The following is a 15,368-nucleotide window of genomic DNA, read 5'->3' on the forward strand; positions in this document are numbered from 1 at the left end:
TAGGAGATTTTGCTTTTTTTTTCCTTCTCCTGTCTTTTGAATCCTTAAATTGCTATAGCACCAAGTGAACACTGAGATAAACTGCTGTTCAGATAATTCACTGTCAAAAATATTGAGCGTACTTTAGTTGGATGGCAGTAGTAATGGTCTTTTCAAGTGCTGCTACACGAAAGCTGAGCCTATCAAGACTTTTTGGAAGGCACTGCATTTAACCTGTCATGTTATATATTGTACCAGTGCAGCTGAGGATCAGTATAAATCAACTTAGAAGCCTGAAGGAAATAAAAGAATGGGTTTTTTTCAACCTATTAGCAACACAAGTGTCTAACAGAAGGTGGCAGCATTTTAACATTGTTAAGGCTACCTAAAAAGGGGGAATTAATTTGTACGTCAAGAAAGCTTCTCATGGTCAGGAGGGATGTGCCTTGAATTTATGGGTTTGATGAAAATATGTGGTTATGGGAAGGCAAAAAGGTGAAGTTTTGATAACTTTTCAGTTTTCATGAAGTAAATTTAGTAAATGGGCAAAGTAGGTTGCAGAGGGAAGGAAAGTGAGAAATATATTTAAAAATACAGCTGTCCAAATGTCAGGAACAGCCCTCCTGCAACTAGAGGGCAGTTTTGTGGTACCTCCATTATAAACAGTAAGAAAATATGCAGCCCCTAATGAATGACTGGGATTTGATCTCATACCAGTTTCACAGGGATAGCTCTCTTGCTTCCAGGGCAATCACATCCTGTACTGTCAGCTCACATAATCTCATCACAAGCTTTTTGGCATTTACTTTTTTTCTTAAAATCTCCAGCCTTTACAACTCAGCAATGGCATGGGAACCCCAGTTTTCACTTCATGAATACCACCAATAAAAATAGTAGGTAGTAACCCTTAGTAACTCTTAGTAATAGTAACCCTTGTGGTTACTGGAAAAAAAGTAAAAATAATAATAATTATTATTATTAAAAAAAAGACCCACAAAAAACCCACAAAAAAACAAACAACCTATGACTGAAATGCTCTCACAATGGTCAGAAACCAAAAGGCAGAGTGGGAAGAAGAATAACAGAATTTATACTAAATAAACCTCTAACCTCATAAAATTAGCTTGAAGTCATACATTGGAGTGGTTGGAGTGGCTTGGAGTGGCCTGATTGACAATGATTGCTGATAGGAAGCCTGGACACAGCATTGAGAGCCAAGTCAAGTTGCAATGTAGTCTGATGGGATGGAATTAAGCACCTGGCTTAGTGCATAAGCGTGGGTGCAGATAGGTGTTTTTCACTTTGGTGAGATTACTTGCTGATTTACAGCCCAAATTATTCACTGAACTGAGCTCCTAACTCATTTAAGAACTAATCCGGTGTTCAGTGCAGTTTGATGGTAAAACTCTCGAAATCAGGCCACTTGTGTTCTTAAATGGCTTTTTCTTTTTCTTTCTTTTTTTTTTTTTTTAACATTAAACTGCTTCAGTTATCACTTGATTCGTCTTTCAAGGTAGATATAGACAGCACTAAGGAATACCACACTAACAGCCACCACAGAGACTCTGCATGCTGACAGTAGTTAATGCCTCTCAAAAACACACTACATTATTTTCTATCTTTCCATTCCAATGGATTTGTCTTTGAAATCAGGTAAAAACTGACAAATCTCTCTAGGAAATTTCAAAATGGAGTAGATATATTTTCCACATTTTGCATATGGAAAAGAAGTGTTAATTTTGCAAAGACTTCCTACTGTATTCATCTTGGAAGCTTGACTGCAGTGCAATTAAAGCAGTAGGCAGATTACCAGATGGCAACCAACTGTGGGCGGAGTTAATCTAGAAGAGATATGAAACCTTGCAGGGACTGAGATTTTCAGGGTTTAGCACAGATAACACTGGACACAGGCAGACAGTCACACAGTCAAAAATGTTACTGAGTAAATTGAGCCCCAGAAAGATTAAATGCCTATCTGGAAGTCCTGGTGAGTGGACAGAAGAGCTGAGGATAGGATTGTGACACCATTTGTTCTCAGATCTAGCAAGAATATTGTCAGAAAACAATTTTAAATTTCATGCTGAACACCAAGTTGCTGTATTTAGCATACTTGGCCAAGCAAAGCACATGCTGGGCAGGAATAGAACTGATTTAATTTTGTTTGGCTTCTTGATGTGTCTTCCTGGAGTTCCTATTTGCTGCACTGTGGGTTAAATACTTAAACAGGAAATCAGCTCGGAGGACCAGCTGACCATTTCAACCTTGTGGAAACATTTGTCCTTGCCAGCTTCCCAGAACAATTGAAAGAAAGCCTTGTTTCTGGTACACAACAGTAGTAAAAATCTGTGGAGAGCAATCTGAGTACAGAATGGTTTGGTAGAGTGATATCTGTTGCTCAAATTAAAGACTTTTGAGTAAGGATCAATACAGATATCTGCACACATAAAGATAGAAAGTTCTGATTAATTTGTATGTACCCCATACAGGAGAGCAGTCTTCTGAATGAGTGCCTGAGTTATTACATGAATCTATCAACTAATCATCTAATAGAGTGATTCTCTCAAGATTAATCTACCCTAAATTTGACATAACTGATCTAGAATGACAACAATTATAAAAATCACTTCACAAAAGAATGACCTTTAACAGAAGAAAAAACAAATTTAGGCTAAATTGATTCAAATGATACAAAGGCAATCAAGGAGGGATATCTTTCTTTCTTCTTGTCATTGTATTAAAATGTCTGCAATATCATAGTTCTGTCAGACTTACAAATGTCACATTTCATATTTTTGTCAAGGAGTTTTTATTATTTTTGCTGTTAGTCCATTCATAAGGAATAAAACTTCATGCATGACTTCCAATATCATCATTAACATCTTAAATAAAGTTCATTCCATCATAGCAGATGCATTTTAATTGCCACTTCTTTTAGCTCAGCTCTGCAACACTGTTTGTCCTGCTTTAAATTAAACTCCTTCTTACCAGTGGTAAGTTTTGTCATTCTTCTGAAGTGTAACATATGAAAACTATCGTTAAGGTCTGTGAATTAGATGGAAATGAAAAATGGAACTCAATGGGAGCTAATATATTTTAATTAGGCTTTTGAGAGAGGTTACCAGTCATTAGATCAGGTTGTCCAGGGCCTCATCCAACCTGTCCTTGATCACCTTCAGAAATGGGGCATCTGTAACTTTACATGGCCTCACTTTTCAAGCCTGTCCAGGTCCCTCTGGATGGTGTCCCTTCCTTCTATTGTGTCAACTGTACCAGTCAGCTTGGTGTCATCAGAAATCTTGTTGACAGTGCACTCAATCCTGCTATCTACTTCATTGATAAAGATGTTGAAGAGCACTGGGCCCAAGACAGACCCCTGTGGCACATCACTTGTGATTAGCCTCTGCCTGGACATAGAGCCATTGACCACAAATTCTGGCTGTGACCATCCAACCAAATTTTATCCACCAAATAGCCCAGCCTTCCAATTCCTATCTCTCCAATTTAGAGATAAGAATGTGGTGTGGAACCATATCAAAGGCCTTCTAGAAGTCCAGGTAGATGGCATCTGTTGCCCTTCCTTTGTCTACTGATGTCATCACTGTAACATAGAAAGTCACCAGATTGGTCAGGTATAATCTGCTGTTGGTGAAATCGTTTTGGCTATCTTGGATCATCTCCTTATCTTGCATGTATCTTAACATCTCTTCCAGAAGAGTCTGCTCTATGATACTCCCAGGCACAGAGGTGAAGCTTGATGGCCTGTAGTTCCCCAGGTCTTCCTTTCTCCCTTTCCTAAAACTGGGAGTGATGTTTTCCTTTTCCCATCACTGGGGACTTCACCTCATAGCCACAGTTTTTCAAAGATGATGGAGAGCAGCTTGGCAAGCACATCAGCCAGTTCTTTCAGAACTCTAGGATGCATGCCATCTGGCCCCATAAACTTGTACACATTCTGAGTTGGTCTTGGACTTGCTCTGCTCTTACAGTGAGAGAGGTTTTGCTCCCATGACCCCTAAGTAGAGGTTCAGGGACACAAGAGGCATGTGAAGTTGGACTGCCAGTAAAGACCAAAGTAAAGAACTTACTGAGCCCCTTCCCCATGTCTGAGGAAGCCAGTTTTCCCTTCTCACTTATCCGAAGGGGATACACTCCCTTTTGCCTGTCTCTTCTGACTGATATATCTAAACAATCCATTTGTGTCATTTTTCACATCCCTCACCAGGTTTAATTCCACCTGCGCCTTGGCTTTCTTGATCTTTTCTCTGAACATCTAGATAGCATTCTTATATTCTTCCTAGTCCAGCCATCCCTGCTTTCACTGCTTACACTTTCCCTTCTTTTCCCTCAGTTTGACCAGCAGGTCCTTGCTCAGCCTTCTTCCTGCCTCCTCTGCTTTCTTTCTTCTGCTGGAGGACAGAGAGCTCCTGTGCTCTCAGAAAGGCATCCTTAAATTGCTGACAGATCTCTTCTGTTCCTTTGTCCCTAAGGACAGTTTCCTAGGTGATCTCATCCAGTAACTCTTTAAACAGACCAAAATTCACTCTCCTGAAGTTCAGGGCCCTGACACCTCTTTGCCATGCCCACGTTCCTTGAGATTACAAACTCGACCAGGGCATTGTCACTACAACACAGACTACCTCCAATCTAAACCTCTTTAATGATTTCCTCTGCATTGGTGAGTACAAGGTCCAGTAACGCCTCACCTCTGGTTGGTCTGTTCAATACTTGGATCAGGAAGTTATTATCAATAGACATCAGGAGTCTCCTGGATTGCTTATAGCTTGCCCTCTTGTTTTCCTAACAGGTACCTGGGTGGTTGAAATCCCCAACCAGAATGAGAGCCTTCTAGCATGAGACCTTTTGTACCTGCAGTAAGAAGACCTCATCCACAGGCTCTTCTTGAATGATCAGCTTGTAATACACTCTGACCACCGGACATCCTCTATTGGTCCAGTCCCTAATTTTAACTCACAAGCTCTCAATCTGGCATTAGTTGTTTCTCAGATGCACTTCTTCATAGTCTGTACACTTCTCAACACAGAGGGCAACTCCTCCACCCCTCCTGCCTTGCCTGTCCCTTCTACAAAGCGTGTAGTCTGCCTCAGTCAAAGTACTCCAGTTATATGATTTGTCCCACCACATTTCCCTGATGGCAATTAGGTCATAGTTTTCTAATTGCACCACAGTTTCCATCTCCTCTTGCTTATTTCCCTTGCTGCATGCATTGGTATAGAGGCACTTCAGGTCGGAATTGGTCAGATCACCTTCCTGGAGCAGCCCTCCCAAAGTCCTCTGAGACAACTCTGAGGTTTTCACCTGCTTCTTCCTAAAGTGAGAGTGGTCCTCGACTGTCACTCAGCAGTACATCCCCTTCCTCCACCAAATGAGTTAAAAGCCCTGGTGATGAGACCAGCTACCTTGCTGTCTAGTATATTCTTGTCCCTCCTGGTCAATTATGTCTCATCCAACATCAACATTCCTGGTCTATCAAAGCTGTGTCCTAGGCCATGGAATCCGAACTTCAGGAGATATTACTTAAAGGCTCCTTTTGAATATTACTGTAGTTCGCCATTACAACAGAGCCCTTAATTTTGAATTAGTGTATTTGATAGTGACTTTCATTACCCTTCATTTGTGGATAGAAATGTGACTGATGTCCACCAGGACATCTAAACACTCTTCTTGTTCTCAAAGCATTTATCGACAAATCTAATTTTAAAGCTATTTTCTGCATGCCTAATCTTGTAAGTATATTAATATTCTGCCTAATACATTCTGTGTAAGCAAACAGATCAATTTTTCAGAAGGTTGTAAGTGTTAAATCTGTAAATTGAAGATGACTTTTTAATGCGGGCAGTAAGATTTTTTAAATCTCCCCAAAAGCTTCTTTGCTACTTTGCCTGCTTTTCACTCAAATTAGACCATTTTTGTAGAGCTGTGATGGTAATTAATGAGGACATGTGAAAAATAGTTAAGACTTACTTATGTCATGCTCCCCTGTGGAATCAACAAGCAGTGGGAAAAGGTTTAGGGAGACAGAAGTTTAACTTTCTCAGGTAGTAGGTCTTAGTATATAAAGTATGAATAGCTTCATCCTGCACTCAGCTTTGTCATGTTTAGGTTTGTCTTTGCCTGGTCACATCAGAGTTTTATGTCTTAGTTTTACCTCTGTAATTTTGATAAGAGTAAGACTCTTTATTTCCACGGTAAAATGCTGCTGAAGGATAAACTTACCTTAAGCAAGACGAGTGTCCAAAATTGTAGCCCCATCTGCATTGCAAATGTGAAATGAGACATCAGGCAGGTTTCAGGTACACAAACAGTTTTGGTAGCTCAAGGTGTTCTCTAAATAAAAATGACTGGATAGAGCTGCTGGCAAATTCGCAAGGCTTTCTGCCCACTGTGTCAGAAGAAATCAAAGGACATGGCCCTCGGTGTCTCAGCCAAACTGCAGCTCCCCATGAAGAGCACTGTAAGCTAGAGTACATCGTTTCATTTGCATATGCTGAGACAGTTGGCAACTTTTCTGTATCAGGGGAGGCGTCAGTGTGAGCATGCGATTTCTCACCCACTGGGAGAAAGATCATGAAATACGGGGAACTAAGGAGCCAGCAGTTTCTTTGCAGAAGTTGGAGTCTGTCTGTAATAATACCACTGGGATTTGCTCAATTTTATTTTTAGAAGATCGTGCTCAATCAGCTCAGTATTTCCACTAGGAGAATATAAAACTGTAAAAATCTGATTTTTTTTTTTTTTCTGTCTTTTGACAATGGATCCGTACATTCATTATGATTTCTTAGGCAGAGATTTTATACCCCATATAGATAGATGGCTGGACTACTCACTATTCTTTTCCAAAGTCTGTTTGCTTTGTTTTTTCTCAGGAGTGCAGCATTATGTTCTGAGAGGCTATTAGCAATAACAAGGTGAACTAGGCAGCAGACTTGGTTAAACATACCAGTATTCCTCTTCCTTACCATAAAAAGCCTGAAAGCTTGATTTGTTTCAGAGATACAGAATAAACCATGTGTTTGTTCCACTACACTGTAAGGAAATATGATATATACACATACTATGTATATATACTATATAGACATACATACACTGTACTGCTGTATATTATCTACCTATACACATATATGTATGTCTATATTAATTAGGGCAACTGAGCAGAGCAAGGAGCCTAGAGTGGTTTCTGGTTTGAAAGCTGCCAGCTGAAATGAAATCTAAATGCAAAGCACAGTGCCTTACAAAAAGTCCCAGGTGGGATTAGGCAAACCTCAACTAAACTTGTTTATATGCACTCTGTGAATGATTCTGTGAATCTCAATGCAGTGGTACAAATGTACATGGTGACATACTTGCTTAACTGGTTTGCTTGCCTTCTCACAGCATCTGAGCAAGCTACACGAAACAGTGAGGCTTGTAATACTTTCATAGCAAAGGCACTTGCAGAATGCCTCAGGAACATGTTCCAAATTTGTCTGGATGTTATCTGGAAAGGGACATAGTATGGGTGAATGCAACTGCAGATGTGGAGAGTACAACATCCTGGAAAGAGAGAAAAAGGAGTTATAATATTTTTTAAGTTACAGTGGTTTGGGTGTACCTGGAGACACCTGCACTTTGTGCTAAGCTTGAAAGAGCCTTGCAGAGATAACATGGAAACCCAGAGTTCTAGAAAGCAATGACTCAATAGTAAATAGAAAGTGGTGGGTAACTAGAATGATGCTGTGGCTGTTATCAGTTCTTAACTGGAAAATCATTCAAGGCTAATATCTGGGTTAGACACTGGGGCCAGGAGGGATGATGAGTCAATTCTTGTCTGCTAGAAAGAGGCCAGAATGGCTGGAAAAGTGGGATTAATTTTGGGAAGTTGTAATCTCTAGGACATCAATGCGAAGTACAACCTGTTAATTGTGCTGTCTGCTTGTGGGCTCTGGTTCTGCCTCTTCTGAGTCACTTGCAGGACTGTATGTATTTATTTTAGGTCATCTTTGTCCTTCGTTTCTCAGAAATGTTATTTCTATAATCTGATAAGATTCCGTGTACAACTTCTAGATGACAGCTCCCTCACAAGAATTATGCTTTATTTACAGACACTCTTCGATAATGGGAATGGTTTTAAATAGATAACCTATCCCACAACAAACACATGCTTGTAGTAGGAAATCAAAGTCTTAAGAATGGGTATTCAAAGAGCGAAAGAAATTAGCAGCTACCAGAAGGAAGTTTATAATTATGAAAGCTATGATACCATTTAAAAAGGCTGTCCCAGACATACGAAGGGATTTGCTGAGAGTAACACTAAATCATCATATGAAATCTACTGCTGAACAAAGGTCTGCTTTTTATGGACCTTGAGAAACCACAACATCATTATAAAGCTCTCCAGATATGAGCCCAAGGGAAAGAAAGGGTTGCAAGGAAACTGGACAAAATCTCTCAATATATCCTCAAGCACTCAAAGAGAGAGAGAGAGAGAGAAGGAGCAAAAAAGAGAGCAACTTTAGTATTACATGTCACAGTTTTTACTAGCACCTTCCCTCTTGCTCATTTGTTAACCGTAAGTGTTGTGTCTTTAAGGAGCCTAATATACATATTAAAGGATTAGATGCCTCATATCAACAGCATTCATACAATGAAAACCTATGTCTACCAGGATGAAAAACATTAGTGTTGAGGGTGTTCTGTCTGGGCTTAAGAAATATGTTCTTATTAGTGTTTTGTCTCTGGATGGACTAGGTCTAGATGCTGGAAATACCAAAGCAAATATTAGAAATAGTTTTTCTGTTTACTTTTTGGCTTTCTCTGGAACTGATGACTTAGGGTCCTTACTTCCTCTCTGTCATTCTGTACTTGGTCTCTTTTCAAAGCCATTGCCACTTTGTCGTGGCTTTGCTCACTGAGCAGTGATGTTGATCCAACAGCATGACTGGCTTTAGTTCAGTTTTTTTGTGGCTCTGCTGTGCACTTTTCTGTTCATGTGCTTTTTCTGTGGCAGACTGTGTTCTTCATGGTAGTACTGAAGCCACCAAGTCAGCGGATACTGCTGCAGGTCTGATTTCAGCACAACAGACCAAATGAGATTTTTTTTCTTCAGTAGTCACTTTCTTCATCAGAAACAATGGAAGGCTACTCTCTAAGTTTTTGCTGTTGCATACCTTACAATTTCTTTCACCTTGATTAACTGGAGTGAGAGTCTCAAGTTACTGTGGAACAGTTACCATTTGTCAGCTGAGTGCTGGTAATCAGCTCTCTAAGTACCTCACAATGACTTGAACGAACGTGTTGCAACAGAACAGTAAGGGCTGGACAATTTTGTCAGGTCTTGTTGACAAGCTGAAGCTTGTTAAGCTGCTATAATTGAGTTATAACTCAGTCATGTGGCCAAGTCCTGAATTCCAGTGCAAGTGTCCAGAGATGTGTGGTTAGCAGTGGGTAACTGTTCAAAGAAAAAAACCTCTTTGCATGTGTTTGGTGAGGCTGTGATTTTTGCAAAGGCCTCAGAGTCTCTGATGAGCACCTCGAAGCAGCAGTTCTACTTCTTTCAGCCCAGGTGTATGTGCTACTTTGGCTGGTAAAATGAAGCCATGATGTTCCAGTTCTTCCCATAAAGATAGCATAATAAGGGTCTTGAATTATTTTATTGTTATTATTTTTAATGAGGCTGGGGAGGGGGTGAAGGCTGACAGTAAGGAAGGAAGGTAACAAAAGTAGAAGCAATAATCAAAGATCTGCTCAGAATTAAATAGGTGCTAGTCATGTACATACATCTGAGCTCTATTTAATGACTTGAAATACTACATAATTATATACCTGCCATTTTTTTTCTTTCTTGTTAAAGTCTCACCCACTTTTTTTTTGTCTGTGAAAAGTTCATTTAAAGCTGTCTCTCCTGTGCAATAGGAAAAATAACAGTTCATTCATGTATAATACAAATCCTAGAATGTTTTCAAATTTCTCTCTTTTGTGTGCTTTAAGATTGACAACTATATAATTAAGGATAACAAAGAGAGAAGAGATTTAACAAGATTTAGCACTACTTGGGCAACTGGGGTAGCAGACAGAAAGAAAGTCAAGGGCAGATGTTAAATGAATATGTGGAATTACTCATCAGAGGTGTGCAAACCTGGTCTGAAGCAAGAATGAAAATTTAAGAACAGAAAACAATCACCCAGGTGAATACACAAAGTATGTTAAGGCCTGCAGCCATGTGCTGCTTGCTGAAGTCAAAGTGGAGATCAGGATCAGCCTGACGATCAGTACCCTCTTTCGTAGAGGAGGTATGCACAGAGATTCCTCCTGGGATGACAGCAGAAGGCTCCAAAGCACATCTGCTTCTGCTTCCAGAAACATTTTAACAGTGTCTTCTTTGTCTCTGCCTTTCCCTATCCACAGTGTGTGCATGGAGGTATGACAGAAACAAAGTCTACCCTGTTCCAGTATAGAGTGGTGTATATATATGTACAGCATGTTTGACATCTATTCTGTAAAGAGTGTACTCCTGCTCACTGGTCATCTCAAGGTCCAGTTTCAGGTAAATCCAATGGAAGTCCTATCTTGTGACCTGTACTTTAAAGAGGCAAGGAATAATATGCTCTGCTTCTTCAAATAGGTCACCAGTCTTCCTGTGACTGTTCATTCTCCTTCAAATCTCTTCAGTTTGTCTCATTTTCTCTATGTGGCTGTTTTTTAAATACAGTTTCTCAGATTTTTTCACTTAAACAAATCCTATTTTTCCTGATAACATTGCCAAAATCTCTAAGCTTATAGAACTATTTCAATCACTCCGAGTCTATTATTTCATAGATATCCATCTATCATTATGAATGTTAAAGAGAGCTTGAAAGCCCTCCTTAGAAGGATATTATACCTTTAAGACTGGAAAAGGAGAGGGGAAGTGTCCTGTGGCCCAGAACAAGACTCTCACAGGTTCATTACAAGCCTAGCTGTGACATTTTGAAAATCCATATAACAGACAATCAAATAATTTAGAGCTATTTTCAAAAGTTCATCCAACTGTCTGAAGATGGATTTTTTTATTTTTTATTTTTTTATTTTTTGCAAAGAATATAGATATGTAAATGAGAGCAAAAATTTTAATTCCATATCAAAATTTCCTTCACAAACAGGGAGGAAGAAAAGCAAACACATTTTCTGACCAACTTTAGTATTCACTTGCAAAGATGTTCTGAGTACTGTATATTTATTGAAGTAGAGTAGTGGTGAACTCCAACAAAAATACCCTTCCTGCTTCTTTGTGGGAGCTCACAAAATGCTGCTTCACTATCTGAAAGTCCCATTGAGTTAATCCATTTAGTGAAATCCTGTCTAGACACATTTCCATTGCTTTAAATTCCATTTGAGCATAACTCAGTTTCTAATGAAGTTGAAATACAATAGGAGAAGCACAGATGAAAATACATGGCATATCTGCACCACAGTGAAAACGTAAGAAACTCTACAAGAAAGTGGAAATGCTGAGTCTTAAGCTGCATGCCCATGAATGTTGCTCAAAATAAGCAATTTTTATTTCTTATCTCATTTTCATTGTAAGCCACTGGCTCCAACTCCAAATAATTTCTTTTTAACTCAAGGGCAAAGAGGACCTACAGAGCTGCATAATATTTTCCCTGTTTCTTTCTCATTCCTTTCACATCACTGCTTTGCTAACCTTATACCATTACACTTTGCAAATGTCCTTTGTGTTTACATCAGTTTTAGACACCTATTTCATCCTCTTTGCAACTGCTGTGCATATAATAGATGCACATGTGCTGCTAGGGCAAATGGACTGTAGACACAGAACTGTCATCCCACCTCATCCAGGGAAGTTCTCCGTGTGGTACAGTAACATGGTTTCTTGCCAGTGCTTGGCCAATATTTTGAAGCATGTCGCTCATTTTACCATTTATTTTGCTTTTGTCATCCTTCCTGGGACTTAAATAATGATGAGACAAATCTGCTTTCTGGTGGTTTCCCCAATACTGAAGCCACAGCTGCTTTGGTCTAAACATAAGAGAAAGCAGCTGTGTCTGTGGCATAGCTTCATTCTTCACCTATCAAAAGCACTGCACTGTAGTGACTGTAGGAGTAGCTGACTCCATTGGCGTTATACCAGGAATACTTTATCCAAGCAGCTGTAAATGGATTTGGGACCTTTTGCTTTTTCCACAATGATTCAGTTGCTGTGCTTGTTGATGTAGGCAGACATCTCCCAGGAGGTGCTGGCTTTATCATTTAAACGAGTTGACTTCTTGATGATGACATTCTAAAATTAGCAGTGTTTAACTGGTCTTTATCAAGTTCATTATCCCAGCTGATTGATAAAAATAACTTTATAAATGATCTAATTAATTCCTCAGAATAATTAAAGTTCCAGTTGAGGCTAGCCCAAAATATTTCTAGCATCTGAAGTTTCCATATGTGTAAAAATAAAATAAAATACAAAGGCAGACTGATCCAGGTAGCCAGAGCTGCCAAGCATAGAACTAATCAATTCTGTCTACAAGGTTATTAGCTTCAGGACATTCTTTGGCCCTGGTTTGTGAAGAAATAGAGATGTGGGAAACATAAGGAATTGCCTGCAGGAAGGTCTCACCTGTGGTGAATAAATATTATCCTCATTGCTTTTTCACTAAGACTTTGGCTGCAACGTCTCTTGGGCACATTTGATAAAGTTGTTATGACCTATTCTTCAGCATCCCAGAAACATTTCGTTTAGGAGAAAAATAAGTGGTACTGGAACAAGATATTTGTTACCTCATTAAAACTAGGATCTTTGTACACTTTGAGATGCCAGATTTGCTCTAAATTAAATGTGTATTACTGTCTTCAGTTCCAGCTATGAATTGTAGTCCAGCTGCTTGGGTAATCCAAAATATCATTATTTTATACAGCTATATTGTTGCAAAGGAATGCATTGTAGCTGCCAGATCTGACTGCTGATGATTATATTTGCAATGGTAGAATTAAGTCTCGGTTGTAACTGATAATTGATCTCATAGTCAGTTCCTTAATCAAGCAGCATGTCTAGACAAAATTCTTGTTGACTCTTCCTGTCAAAAAATCTGCAGGATCTTCTAAAAGCTGAACAGTTTCTGAATCAGTCATAATTACAGCTTTATCATCTTTGCAGAGAAGTGGGTAACTAGCTATTCTTGGCAAAGCAAAGGAAACCTAATCTGTAGCTTTACTGACTACGAGCATACTGTGTATAATAGTAACAGATATTCTCTGAAGAAAGCTCTGGATACCAAGAGGGACTCATGAAGAACAGCAGCACAAACCTAATTATCACAGAAAAAAAAAGGACCCTTTGGTTGCAGTAGCTGAGAGCATGTTCCTGAATGCCAGTGAAACTATCTGATTCCTGCTATAGCTGAGCCCCAGTGCATAAAGTGTGGCCCCATGAGGAGGCCGTGGCATAGTTCCACGTGATTTTGAAGGAGCCAGGACGGTGTCCCACAGGCTGAATTATGGCGTGCTTGGCAGCAAGATTGAACTCTGCAGAGCTTTTAATCATGCTACTGTCGTGCCAATAGTATTGTGATATGTAATAATAAGAAACATGGGCTAAAACAAATAGAGCATAGTGTGAAAAAGGAATGCAAAAAAAACCCATACAAACACATAATGATCATTGTCCATGTTGGTAAGCCAAACACTCCCCATGGCAAAACAGTCATTTTTTTTTTGTAAGTAACTTTGTCAAATTTTCACTTTGTGGGCTCAAACATCCTATGTTCACTGGCTCCAAAATGTTATTATTAGCACTTGTTATAATTATTATTCTAAAAACAATATAGTTAGGCATTTCCCAGACAGTCATGTTGTCTGCTTTGCCCATGAGACTATTGTCATCAGTTCTTTTAATAATGGAATGGAGCAGAATTTTGAGCTAATCTGCCTTTTCACACCTCCATGTAAAGACATTCTACATCTCCCAGTGTCTCTGGAAATTCAGTGGATGAAATTGAAGCAGCCTTTTCTGGATATTTGCTGCAAATTGCATTTTCCCAATTTTCCACCCATGTTAACTACAGCCCAATGGTAGCTGGGGATAACTGGAATTTTCCTTGTGACCATAATGCTGCATTATGTTAGGGATATTGCAGAGGGCAGAAGCTGGGAAAATGAGTGAAGGAAAGCAAAAGGGTGAACATCTATGATTTGGTTCTGTGGGATGTAGGTTGGGAACAAGACACAGGAAATGAAGCCATAGGCTAAGGGACAAGTAAATCACAGGAGATGCAGAAGATTTAAGAGAGTCATGGACGATGAGGCAGGAAAAATGCACAGAAACAAAGTGGGAAAAGGAGAAAGGAGATGTTGCCATAAGGTTTAAGAGGAAGAGTAGAGCCAGAACTGAAAATGATATGGTCCGAAAGGGATGGGCAAATAGTACTAGTAGTGGGAGAGGAAAGGAGGGAAAAATAACTTGATGAGTGAGACGGGACTGAGATGCAGATGGTGGTCCTGGCCAGATCTCGTGGACTGGAGCAGGGATGGGAAGGCAGGACTTGGGAAAACCATTACTAAGACAGGGACAGAGGAGGAGAGACACTGTGTGGGAGGGATGGATTCTACCAGCTGGTTTGGAATGGATAGAGGTTGGAAGAGAGAAGGGCTGGTTGGAAGGGTCTGTGACTAACGTGCTTCCCTCCACGGCCCTTGAAGGAAGCAAATGCAGCTTTTTTCATTCAAGATGTAACTTGTGTGAGGGTTTTTAATTGTTGTTTTGTTTTCCCAAATAGAAATAATACATACATATATAAACACATATATATGCCTCACAGAAAATGGAATTTCTAAAATGTTTTAGTCATCTCGTGCTTCACCTGTCCACCTGGCAGGAAAGCTTAAATCTGGCATTTTCAAAATGAGCTTGTATCTGTTATTTCTCAAATTTTGCAGCCTGGTGTTCTAAAATTTTGTTTTTATCCCTGTATGAACGTGTGTGTATATGTTCTCAGTCATAAGCCAATGTGCATTTCAGAGCATAGACCGATTCCACAGTGCTGTGCATCAGCAGAAACATACTGATTTGTATCTATGTCTGATTTGTACAGGGATTTACATTTAAATGAAGTAAGATTATGGGAAGGGTGAGTTTTATTACTGTTTCTACATCCAAAATCCTGGTTGGAATTGTATCATTTAAGTTATTGCTTTCTGGATATCCCTGTTGCTCTTTTACCAGGATCTTGGCCAAGATAGCAGGTTAGACATTAGTTGTTCATTTTCCAGTGCCCTCGGCTTCAGCAAGATCTTTTTTAATAGGAACTTCACTACCATTTTTTTTTCCAGCCATGGAAATATCCCTCTCCCAGCAACAACTTAACTACACTGAACAGTGAAAAGCTGAGGTTCCAAAAGGAAATTAA

This window comes from Gallus gallus, chromosome 2 (assembly GCF_016699485.2).
Source record: "Gallus gallus isolate bGalGal1 chromosome 2, bGalGal1.mat.broiler.GRCg7b, whole genome shotgun sequence".
Taxonomy (NCBI): domain Eukaryota; kingdom Metazoa; phylum Chordata; class Aves; order Galliformes; family Phasianidae; genus Gallus; species Gallus gallus.